Source organism: Bactrocera latifrons, unplaced genomic scaffold, assembly GCF_001853355.1.
Source record: "Bactrocera latifrons isolate USDA-ARS-PBARC rearing strain unplaced genomic scaffold, ASM185335v1 scaffold_140, whole genome shotgun sequence".
NCBI lineage: Eukaryota > Metazoa > Arthropoda > Insecta > Diptera > Tephritidae > Bactrocera > Bactrocera latifrons.
In genome coordinates, this window is record NW_017534853.1 from 384,473 (window position 1) to 397,180 (window position 12,708).

The window sequence follows — 12,708 nt, forward strand, 5'->3', positions numbered from 1 at the left end:
GTTTAAGTCGCTCTTTAAGTTAGCAAAACGGGTTGGGGTTGTGTATGACGAATCTTCATCTGGCATTTCTAGCGACTACTAAGGATAACTAAGCTAACGCAAACCTCTATTTAATTGATTCAATTGTTTTAAATTCTATATTTTCAAAACTTGCATTACATAGTGTTCAAAGGCTTTTTAGGACTTCGCTACAGGAAATAGTCACGGGATCACGAGAAATATACCGCTAAGAATATACATCGACATAGTAAATACTTTAAGTAAGTTTTTGTACATCTATTAGACACGATTTTTATAAATCAAATATTCCTGAAAATTACCGCCTGAAGATACTTAAAACTTTTTTGTCATCTGTCAATATCATTTCGTGTGTGTCAATAAACTGGTGAATTATGAGAGCTGAGGCAGTGATAATGTGAGTTGACTCGTTGTAATTAGTTTTCGAACAGACTGAATTCAGCTTCAACAGCCGTTATTTGACAGATGTTTAGAAAATGCTATAATTTTCTCTGTCAAAACTGCCGCTTAATCTAACGGTTTAGAGAGTTTCTAGACAATAGATTCGTATTATACATACATATATAATAAATCAATCATAGCCTGGTTGGAGAAGCGGCTATGGTTTATTCATTAAAAAATTATTGAAAACAAGAGAAGAAACGCTAACTTCGGTTGCACCGATGCTATTTCTGTTAGTAACTATGGTTCAGTTTGTATGGAAGTAATATGCTATATTAACTCCTTCCAAATATTTTTTTTTTTGGAGACATTGTTACCTTTAGCAGTAATCCAATCCATACCAAATTTCGTGATTACGAAAGTTTTCCATACAAACCCTTGATTCCGATCGTACGGTTTGTATGTTGATCGTTTCGATATCGACAGTTCCGACAAATGAGCAGCTTCTTGAAGAGAAAATGACGTTTGCAAAATTTCAAAACGAAATCTTAAAAATTGAGGGACTAGTTCGTATATATACAGACAGACGGACAGACATACGGACATGGCTAAATTGACTCATTTCGACATACTGATCATTTATATATACTTTATATGGTCTCCGGCTCTTCCTTCTGGGTGTTACAAACTTCCTGACAAACTTAATATACCCTGTTCAGGGTATAAAAATAAGATATTTTTTCAGTTCAATTTTGTGGTTGCCAACTAATTGGAAATTTTTTATTATTTTAAAATGCATTGAAAGTGGGACAATGCTTAAAATTTGTTGAAGGTTTTTATTTTAAATATGAGATGAAACGGTATTGCCACCTTTATTCGATTGAAAGTTTGTGTTTCTGTGCTTATTAAGAATGGCAATGGAATTTTAAATTTATGTGTAATAAAATTATATTTCAATATTTATTCTTGCGGCGTTGCCACTTTATTATACAAAATTATTGACTTTTAAATTTAAAATAGGGAAAGTATTTATAAAAATTTTGAATTAAAAAATAAATACATGAATCAGTGTTACCACCCTTCTTAAAATTGAAAATTTATGTTTTTCTGTTGCTTAACAAAATTATAAGGAAAATTCAACTTTTTAATATTATCCTTAAAATTTATTCTTGTGGTATTGCCATCTTATTCGAATTTAAAAAAATTATTTAAGTTTTGAAAATACAAAAGTCCATAGTATATAAAATATCTTTAATTAAAAAAAAACAAATGTTTTCTATTGCTTAACAAAATTATAAGGAAACTTCAACTTTTTAATATTATCTTTAAAATTTATTCTTGTGGTATTGCCATCTTATTCGAATTTAAAATTTGGAATTAAAAAAATTAAATGAGTCAGAGTTGCCACCTTTACTCGATTTAAAGGTTGCTTTTCTCAGTAAATGAAGAAAATGGCATTGAAATTTGAACTTTATAACAATATTATGTTTAAACTTTATTTTTGTGGCATTGCCACCTTATTCGAATTTAAAAAAAAAAATTAGTTTTCGAAAATATGAAAATGCATATTATACTAAAAAATCTAACATTAAAATCATTTCAAATTAAAATTTAACTGTGAAGAGGATGGACCCCTTATAAAATTTGTTTTCAGTTTTACTTTAAAAATGCATAAAAACGTCTTGTTATATCGTATGGTATTCTGGTTAAGAAAGCAATTGCAAGAAAAAGACTAGTTAACGAAGTCGCCACCTTATTAAAAAAAATGTGTATGTATGTGCATTTTCAAAATTGCTCATTTTATTTATGTATATTGTGTGGCAGGTAACTTTGTGTAAATTACTATTTGCTGCGTTCCCTTATCCGGACTTAACACCAAGTTTGAATTTTGTCTCTCATTTAATATATTTCGCGTTTATGGGAATATATTCTGGTATGGTAACTACACAGTCTACTATGTACAGCGCAGCGACTCGACTGACAAAGTAAGCAGCTGTTATATTCGTAATTTGCACACACCGTCGCTTATCTCACGTCATTTAGTAAACAAAGTGAACGCAAACAAGCACACGTCTTGCAACCTTCCATCACTCCACAGAATAATTAAATATCAATTCAATTGAATTTCAGCGAAAATAAAATTTTCGTTCTTTGTCTTGCGACTTTTTTTCGCAACTTAACTTTGCATTAAAGTGCCATTAATTATAGTCTTAGTCAGCGCCTTGCCGTCACCTGTCGGTAATTTGTCACTTCCGTCTTCCTGTGAGTGAGTATGTCTGGCTTTACGTGTGTATGTGTGCATATATGAGAGGGCAGCGAATGAAATTGATATATGTAAGTAAGAAAAAGTGCATGTGTAAAACGGCTTATGCACTTCGAGGGACAACCGATTCCCATGCCGGCGTCGAAGAAATCCCCAAGTAGAGCTGGCAGAACTGAGCGGGGAAGGAAAGAACAGGCGTCAATTCGCAAAAAGATTAAACGAACAGCCAAATAGCAGCGACAACAAACAATAGCAGCAACTTACAAGAATAAATATGGAGTATGTGTGACATACCCTCTTTGCCACAATAGAAATTTAAATTTGAACTGCCAAACAATCGCTCAACTTGAAATTCGCGAGTCGCGAGAACTTGTCAGCTGAATTTCATTTGCGGCATTTCCATGCAAAGCCAGTACCAACTAAAATAACGCACACACATGTTTGTGGTAGGTGTGAAGTGGCGAGGGTGTGATGTAGCGAAATTGTTCGCACATGTGTCGCTGCCGCTGTCAGGCGCTTTTTGGCCACYAGCTTTTGTGCCAGGCGTGTAGTCGTCGCCTTAGCCAAACTCAGCAGCTAAACACATACATAAATTATACACAGTGTTGTGTGTACATAAATTTGGCAGTTCTTTGTTGGTATGTGCGCACTTATCTTACCTCAACCGCGACGCGACCATATGTTGTTTGTTAGCCTGCTGAGCGACTGAGTGTCGGCGGCTGCTACTCCATCTGGCTGACTGGCGGGTTAACTGACTGTCGCGTTTCCCTTTTGTGCCCTCCTGCACTGCGCCTTGTGTAGGTGTGTGATAGCTGGCGATAGTGATGGAGGTGGCGGTGGCGTTGTCGACGCGGTGGTGGCAACATGGCAAACAGGCCATGCTAAGGAACGCATGTGATTATGTTAATTTCAAAATGATCGCCGTAATTCGCATTCTACGCGCCAGTGAATCTTCATCACCGACCGCGAATGTCTCACGATGTCTGCCGGGGTGCACAGTGTGCTGTGTGGGAGATGCAATGAGTGACTACAGGATATTGTGGATTGTAGTGAAAGCTAAATTAAATGTCTACTCATGTACAATTTGACACTCATTCTTATATTGTTTACTCTGTGATCAGAAAACTAGCGCGTGCTGACTATTTGTGTTTGTGGATTGTAGTGGAACTTAAGTCTAAATTCTTTTATTTTACTGAACTGAACTCAAACTGTGATATACTTCACTCTAGTTTAAAAAAGTCTTTGAAATTTAGTTTGTGGATCGTAGTGGAACGTAAATGTAATATTTGCCCTTTTTCCGTCTAGCACCAAATGTAGTATCATTTACTTTGTCTGGAAAAAGACCCATAGGAATAATATTGGTGGTGGATTGTGTTTGATTTTATGTTTAGGGAGTTTAATTTTACTGAACTGAACTCAAAACGTTATATATTTTATTCTAGGTTTAAAAACATCTCAGGAAGTGACTGTTTTAGTTTGTGGGTCGTAGTGGAACCTAAATATAATTTTAGTCCTTTTTCCGTCTGGCACCAAATGCAGTAGTTTTTACTTTCTGATGAAAATAATTAATTGAAGTGGCTATTTGTGGTTGTGGACGGTATTTGAATTTATGTTTTTAAACTATACTCTAAATATCATATATTTTACTCTAGTTCATGAAAAGTATCAAGAAGTGACTATTTTAGTTTGTGGACTTCGTTTGTGAACTTATGTTTAAAGCCTTTTATTTTACTGAACTGAACCCAAAATGTCAAAGCACAAGCTTCGCAAAACTTGCAAACATTTTCTATTTTAGTTCATGCGTTGTAGTAGAATCAAGGTGTAATGTATTTTTTCAAACTACATGATCCCGGATGTCTTATTTATTACTTTGTTATTTGCAAATGGGCATGTGTATCCCTTTTCGAATGTAGACTTTAGTGGAATCTAAACTGAAAACTTATTATTTTTGTATCTGAAATAACTTCGTAACTTTCACTTTTTTTTACAAAATTATTGCAAGAAACCAGTATTATTGATAGTGGATTATAATGGAACCTAAGTGTAATCTGTTTTTTTTCTATCCCAACTGTTTTCGACAGTTTAGCGCCTTTTTTTTTCTTTAAAAATCACCATTTAAATTTCAGGAATTTTGTCTAAAATACGCTAGGAATTACTTTTTGGAATATGGGTTTTAGTGGAACCTAAGTTGTGAAATCTTTTATTTTCCTATCTCAAAATAAAATATCATACCTTCTACACTGTCAAACAAATTTTTTCAACAAACAAGTACTTTTGATTGTGGATTCTAATGAATTCTAAGTGTAATCTGTGTTTTTTGCCTATCTCAACTATTTTTGACAGTTTTGCGACTTTTTTATTGGCAGATTAAAGAACTTTTATACACTATTTTAATTTATTGAAAATGTTGTCACCTTCGACCCACTGTGCCAAGGCTATGCCAATTTATTCGATGACTGCTGTTTACTTAACGTAAACGATGCCGGCTGTGACATGGCTATACTGCCAAAAATAAGTAAAACAACTACAAAAACAACATTGACAGCTACTAAGCCCGGGAAAGCAATAAAGCCAACAGCAACAACAACATGCAACAGCAACTAACAATTCGTGGTATGTTATGTGTATTGTTATGTTCATACCTACAGCATGCCTGGCTGGCAGGCGGGCAACAAAGGAGTGTGTCGGTAAAACAAATTCGTAGTACGCGTTGCATGCAACATTTTCGTGCAGTTTAGCGACTTTTTTCGATTAAATGTTAATTCTTACTTCTCCCTGCCTTTCGAGTTGCAGACGCCAAAATATTTGTTGTTGTTGGCGTTGGCCGACCGTTTGAGACTGCGGAGCGCTCACGGGCTTGTTAGCTGTCTTTTGTCTTTATTTGAGGGACTAATTGGACAAACGACTTTACTCTTTTTGAAGTTAAATGCGCGTGAATGCCGCTGTTAACTGCTTGTGGCCCTTGCCACATATTTGTATGTTCGTATTGAATGAGCAACATTCTCGTGGCATGATGTTTATTTGCAACAATTGACCCGATTCAAACAACTTACCTCGCTGCATGCTATGTCGAGCGAGGCTTAAATATGTGTGCGTGTGCGCAAGGAATTTATGCTTATCTGTGGCCGAGTGCAGTGGAGTAGGTCGCACTTGGGCTGTGGCGCGTAACTCGACAACATGCAACACGCAGCTGTTGTGTCTCTTACGCTTTCGAGCGTCTTGAAAAAGCGTTCTTTCTTCCAGTGAAATTGAAATGGAAAATTGGTAAGCGAAAATTGTGCAATTTCTGCCGCATTTTTCGCACTAAGCAATTACTGGCTGCGATGCCGAGCAGGCGGCAACTACAAGCCACCGTCGCAGCGTGCACTTCATTAATGTTGCAAGTTAGATTTATTGCAACGTAAGTAAATAGCACTGCTGCCGCACTTTACTCGCCCACGGCATTCTCGGTCGCCTTGCAGTGCGTGCCACCACAACACGTTGCATGAAAATTTTTCGGGCTGATGACGCGCGTTGGCATGCTGACATGCCACCATACCGCTGCAAGCATAGTTGGCATGTTCGCATTGCCCATTTACTGCTGCCACACATCATTTTCATCAACTCTACAACGCCTTGCATGTGCAACAAACTGTGAGCCGCCTTTAACTGTTTCCTAGAAACGCACTTTTCTCCACACACACGGCTGCTACTTTTACATGCTTTACGTGTGTATGGGTGTGTGTTGCATGCAGCACGTTTACAAGCATGCGAAAAGCGATTGCGAAATTTCATTTCACCACTCACCGTCGCTCCACCGCCACTCAGTGCCTTCAGCGTTTGCGTGACGCTTTGCTGCGTGCCCCAACAGCATCGTTGTGGCATGTTTGGAGCATAGCTGTGTAGTTGCCTCAGCATCCCCACCATCAACGCACAACACTCTGCGCCGGCCTTTTCGCCTCATTTGCTTGCCATTGTCCATTTGACTGCGTGGCAGGTCCTACTCATTGCCGTTCACTTGGCTTGGCTTTTGTGTTTCTCATTTGTACGAATCTATTTATTTTATCTGCAACACAAATTCACTTACTTACAGACATGAGCAGGTACATTCACCTTCATTTACATATGTCCACACGTACCTAAATGTATTTATGTGTGTTTAGCTCGTGTTGCATGCAAGTATCATGCATGCCACTGTCTGTGCCGCACTTGCCTGTCTCAGATTATGTTGCAGATTTGCGTTTTGTTGTCTCATTTAACTGCTGAGTCCCTTAATGGTATTTACCACACGCACGCAAACGCGTCGCACTCTTACCAGCATGCAACGCAACATGCAACATACCAACAAACTGTCCAAATGGCTGCGTCCATAAGCGCAAATGCAGCTTCATGTGTGTCTGCTTGTAGATATCGCCTGCAAATGGCTTCTGATTGTTATGCACAAGAGCTGATCCATTAGTGCTCTTACTACACGTTAATTTCCTTTCTATTTAGAGGTTGGGCGTAAAGTGATGCGTGTGTATGGAATTGTATGTTAAGCGGAGTATCCAATCAAATATTTTCTGATATTATTATTTCCATTCCGTCTTTGTGGCAACTGGGTAATCATTGTACATTTATCAGACGATTCACTGATGTGTTAATTCTATCCCAGAATTTCGTAATATTAATTGAGTCCATTTAGCTGATTTCCGTGCTTACAGAGTGGGCCATTTAGAGACGTGCAAAAGGGTGAAGTTATTGTAACTGTTTTCTCTCTTGCTTTGAGGTTTGAGATATTATGTTGAGCTTGAGTTTTTCTTCCTCCAAAAAGTTGCAGCTTTTTAGTATTGCTGAAAAATATTGTTTATATAATATATTAAGATATTTTATCGCCTCGGCAGTAGCCTCCTTCAGATATAGTGTAACTTATATCTATTGAACCGATCGTTACAATTCCTTAAAAACTTTCAAAATAGGCTCCTTCTGCGTCGATGAAGCGCTGCCAGATTGCAAGCATTGAAAGCGTCACGGAAGGCATTCTCCGGAATAGCCTTGAGAGCCGAGATACATGCTGCTTGGATCCTCTCTACTTCTAAGTGAGTATGTTTGATCTTTTCGAACGTCTCTGTCGCAGATTTACCGAGTTTACCACAGAATTTAATCGTGTACCTCTGCTCTAACAAACGTTGCATTTTCGGCTTGCCCCACTCACAGAAACACGTTGCGCGAAAATGTTTGTCCTGACTCTACAGGTGCTCGGAGACAACTTCTCAGACTCGAAGAATCAGAGGACTTAGATGATTGGGAGCCTGAAACTTTGAAATCCTATCACACTATATATTCATTTCAAAATACTTGAGATTACCAGGTCGCTCAGTCTAACCCTGGCTGTCGTTTCTCTGCTCACTTAACTTCGAGGGAGGCATGAGAGGGAAGGCCTCGCTGGAGAAGAGGAGCGGTAACCTTTTTTACGGATGGATCTAACCTTCGGCAAGGGTTGGTGGAAGAGTACATTATGGGGAACTTTTAAGCCTTTTGACCACTGCCGAGTCTTCCAATGGAAAGTGGCTAGCACAAAGACAGCTGTAGATCCTCCGCCCCAGAGTGCAGTCTCTTCCCAAGTGGTGACAATACCTTCCGTTGACAGGGCATCAGCTTTGAGTTCTGTAACGGTCCGCTTAAAACTATAGATCGATATATTCGTGATTAAAATGGTTTGTGTGCCTTGCCACAGCGGTATTGCAGGCAACTGTAAGGCTGATGAGCTTGCACTCTGGCACTCTCAAAAAATTCGGAATGTTAACGGGTAGGTGCTCCGTTGGTTTTTGTGGTTTACCAATGAGCTATTGAGCCTCATACCAGCTCAGCATGCGTTGTGCAGTCGTAAACTCATAAGAAGGGTAAATCGGAACAGATCTAAATAGCTCTTCGCCTCAGCAAGGTTCACCTTTCAACGGTTGTAGGAGTTCTAATTAGACACTGTCCGCAAGGGATTCATGCGGTAAGATTGATTATTCTAATTATGCCAGCTGGCTCAGTTGTTTAGATGAGATAGAATCATATCAACACTTCCTACACGAACGTCGAGCTTTTCCTTTATCAATTAAAAAATTCAGATCTCATACTTTTAGAAAATAGAAATAAAATACCTAAACAGGTCCAAGGCGTTTTGCCGATAGCTGATTTTGTTCTGGCTTCATAAAGGACTTAACGGTCTATGTGGAATCCCTTCTGCATTCCGTGTGATCAGCCATTTTACCTAACCCAGTTTACTAATAATCGAATATTTGTTAAAAAACTATTTCAAGATTATTTTTGATATATTGAAAAAGATTGTCCGACAGCATAGAGCGGGTAGCCATATATTAGAGACATCACTTTGTAACTCAGATTCCAATATGCTTGGAGCAGCAATAAGAGAAATTCGCCACAAATATATGGAAAAGTTTCCAACAAAACTGCAACAAAAGTTCTTCAATCAAAATGTCACAAACTTCGTGTAGTAAATTTCAACTCCCTGCATCCTCCAGTTTCCTCTCTCTAATATTTATGTTCAAATGCGCGTCAAACACAATTTCCACTTTCAACTAAATTTGTTGAAATTACGAATGTGAAAGCTGTAATAAAATATGAGAAATTGTTCTACGCCAAAAGTAGATTATTGCGCATGTGTATATCGATTGCCTTACAAAGCCAATATAAGTAAATGGTTGCATGTAACTGCCACAAATAAATAAATAATGCACGAAATGCCAAATGTAAAATACGAGACGATTACTTTTATCGTTGAGGGAAAAGCCAAATTGGATATGACTTGTGTCGCATGGCAAATACACATGTAACAATATGTATATTTTTTCTATGTGCATTAGGGTGGTTTTTAAAAATCCTTTTTTCTTTTCTGATGAATTTTTATATATAATTTAGTGAAAAATTTTCTTTTTATATTTCAATTGGACATTAGGGGGTTCTTGAAAATAGTTTTGCTTTACTGCAGCAACTTTATATTTCACTAAGGCTCTAGTGTCAACGAGATTTCGAAAGTTTTGCTGAACATTTTCTTACTAGAATTAAGGTACACATTAGGGGGGTTCTTAAAATTATTTTTTTAGCTTCTGTTGCCTATTAATATTTCACTACGGCTCTAGTACTTAAGGTTTCGAAATTTTGTTGAACAATTTGCTTACTGCAATTAAGTTACACATTAGGGAAGTTCATAACAAATATTTTTTTTTTTTATTTTTTGTTGTATTTTAATAATTTACTACCACTATAGTGCCATTGCGATTTCGAAATTTTGTTGAACAATGTTCTTGTTACTTGTAATTGTAGTAATTAAGGTGCCCATTAGGGGGGGTGGTTTTCGAAAAAAAAATTTATTTTTATCTGTTCTATCTTAATATTTTACTACGACTCTAATACCAACGAGATTTTGAAAATTTAGTGAAAATTTTTACTTATTAAATAAGGCTGTGCATTAGGGTAGTTATTAATTTTTTTCTAATTCAATTCTCTGTTTTAATGCAACTCTGGTGGTAAGAAGATTTTACATTTTTTTTATATTTATCGTAACAATTAAAGTCAACCCTAGTGTGAATATTTATACTTCAGCAGATGTGTAAAATGCATGAAAGCTTGTTGCACACTTGTTTAGAGTGCCACAAAATGCATATTCGCACATAGGTAGAAATATTTGTTTAGATATATGTATCTATGTCTAAGGGTGTATGAACGCAAAAATTGGATGACAGGCGCAACAAACTGGCTTTCGAGCGTCGATAGGAATATATATTTGTGTTTCTATACGCTATATGTATGTATGTATATAAAGGTGTGAATGTATTCACATATAAAATATGTTTGTACACGCTTGTATGTATGTCTATGTCTAAACCAACTATGGCTAGTCCAGAGACTATTATTTTGAATTCACACTGAATATCGCATGAGCACATAAATTTAGCATGCCATAAATCAAATGGCAAGTAAAACTCGATTATTTTTCGTCATGCGGGACACGCTGAAAATTGTGCAAACTGAAAAATATGAATAAATAAATAAAAGCGAAGTCAAGCGAAATGTAACGGAGCGAAAACTCGCCTGCCACTGGCACTTAATACACCAGCAACTGAACGCATTAGTATAAATAACTACACATACAACAAATACATATGTATGTATGTATATATGTATGTTGGTGCAAAATGCTTCCAGCAGCCAAAAGCATCACGACACATACTTACACTGTTACAGATGTATGCATTTGTGTATGTGTGTGCACCGTAATCGCACTTTTCGCCAGCAGCTTAACTGCACTGCATAGTTTAGCGCAACTATTCCATTCAAATCCATTTTGGCGTGAAAGCGTTGAGCAGCAAGGCACCAACGACTGCCAATAGACACCCAAGCAACAAAAAAACAACAACATCAACTCAGAAAGAGCAGAACAAAAGTGGCGTGAAGTTGGCCGCAATTGGCAGCGGTTGCTTAAGCCGCAGCATCCACATTTCAGTTGCAGCAGCAACGTGTGCATGCCAGACCAGTTGGCAACAGTGGCGTAATGGCTTGACAATTGGCAGAGCGCAGTAAATTCTGTAACTGTGGCGATTGCTTGGAAGGTGACCTTTTGCATGCTGCCTATGCCCCGCATGTGGGAAGAATGACGGCAGTCAGTTATAGATGGAATTTAAAGAAAATTCTTTTGGAAACGAGATTGCCAAGTAATTTTTTTTTTTAATTATAGGAAAGAAAACAGAATTTTGTGATAACTGAATTTTGGAAATAAAAAATCACATCACGCGAATATTATAGTTTCATTCACATATCCAAGGTTATCAACTGTTTTAGCAGTTTCAGCGTCTACCTCTTATGGTTGGCATTTTCTACACTTGTAATCGTGTTTATAACACCCATATGACTCGCATGTGAGGCCAATAATTTGTGACCTGTGACCAGTGACTATTTCATTTCCTGGAATGCCCTTAAGTCGTGGGCTTATCTACAGCCTAGCTGCTTTTTAAGGACATAATATGACACATTTTCCAACCGCAAAGACTTCTGCTGGGAAGATACTGCAGTATTCCGGTAGCTTGAAGGATCACCTGAGATCACTCTGACATCCCGGGCCCACTTCATAATACGTTTCTTGATCCGTCCGTGTAAATGTTGAAGGTTCCAGTGATGTGTCGCGTGGCTCTGCGTCATCTCTCCTCTTTTAGTGTGACTTAGAATCTTCTCTTCCAGATAACACACGCAATGTTCGACTAAGAAATTAATTATTTGGAATTCCATTGTCATTTATTTTGGCAAATTGATTTTTGGGATCTTTTCACATTTTTATTTTAATACTAAAGCAATTATTGTTTGAGAATAATCAAATATTTTTCGTTCTATTTGAAATTTCAAAGTGCTTTTTTGTCGTAATGTAAATATATCGGCTTCTTGCCTTTACCCACTTGCACCAAGAGCAACAAAATTCTTAAACAAAACTACTTTCTTCACCGCTTTGTAAATGTTGCGCGCATTCCGCTTGCCACATTTATTAAGTTTGCACCCAAGTTAATGCACAAAAATGGTATGCAACACACAGAATATGAAAAATAAAATGAACTGAGCGCCGACAACTCAGCACTGGAATCGGCACTGGATGCCACAAAGCGACAAACCCAAGGAATTTCTATAAATAACAGAACTAGCTATATTCAAATGCTGCAGAATGTGATGCTGCCACATAGCATTTCGCAACAACAACAACGAACGAACGAACAAAGTGAGCAGCCTTGACTAACTTGCCACGAAGCGATAAAGCAATCGAAGCAACATAACCTGCAAATTGCAGTTGAATGCTTGCACATTTAACTTGGCTAAGAAGAACTGACTGGGTGAAGAATACGAGCAGTGTGGCAGTTTAGTGCCTTGATTCGGTTTGGGGATAAGTAGTTCAATAAAAGTGCAAAAAGTTAAACTGAGCTGGCACACTAGATACTTCTGCTTTTGGTTAGTATTAGAAAAGCAGATATGACTTGGTGTTGATGTGGCATTGCTGCAACTTGAAATGTATTTATATATAATATATATCTGTGGGT

General features: G+C 37.5%; 1 protein-coding gene across 4 annotated transcripts in view; it reads left to right on the plus strand.

The window, feature by feature from the left end:
* Window positions 1-12,708, plus strand: part of LOC108965503 (polyhomeotic-proximal chromatin protein) — a 388,316-nt gene that overhangs the window by 152,167 nt on the left and 223,441 nt on the right. The window lies entirely within an intron of this gene.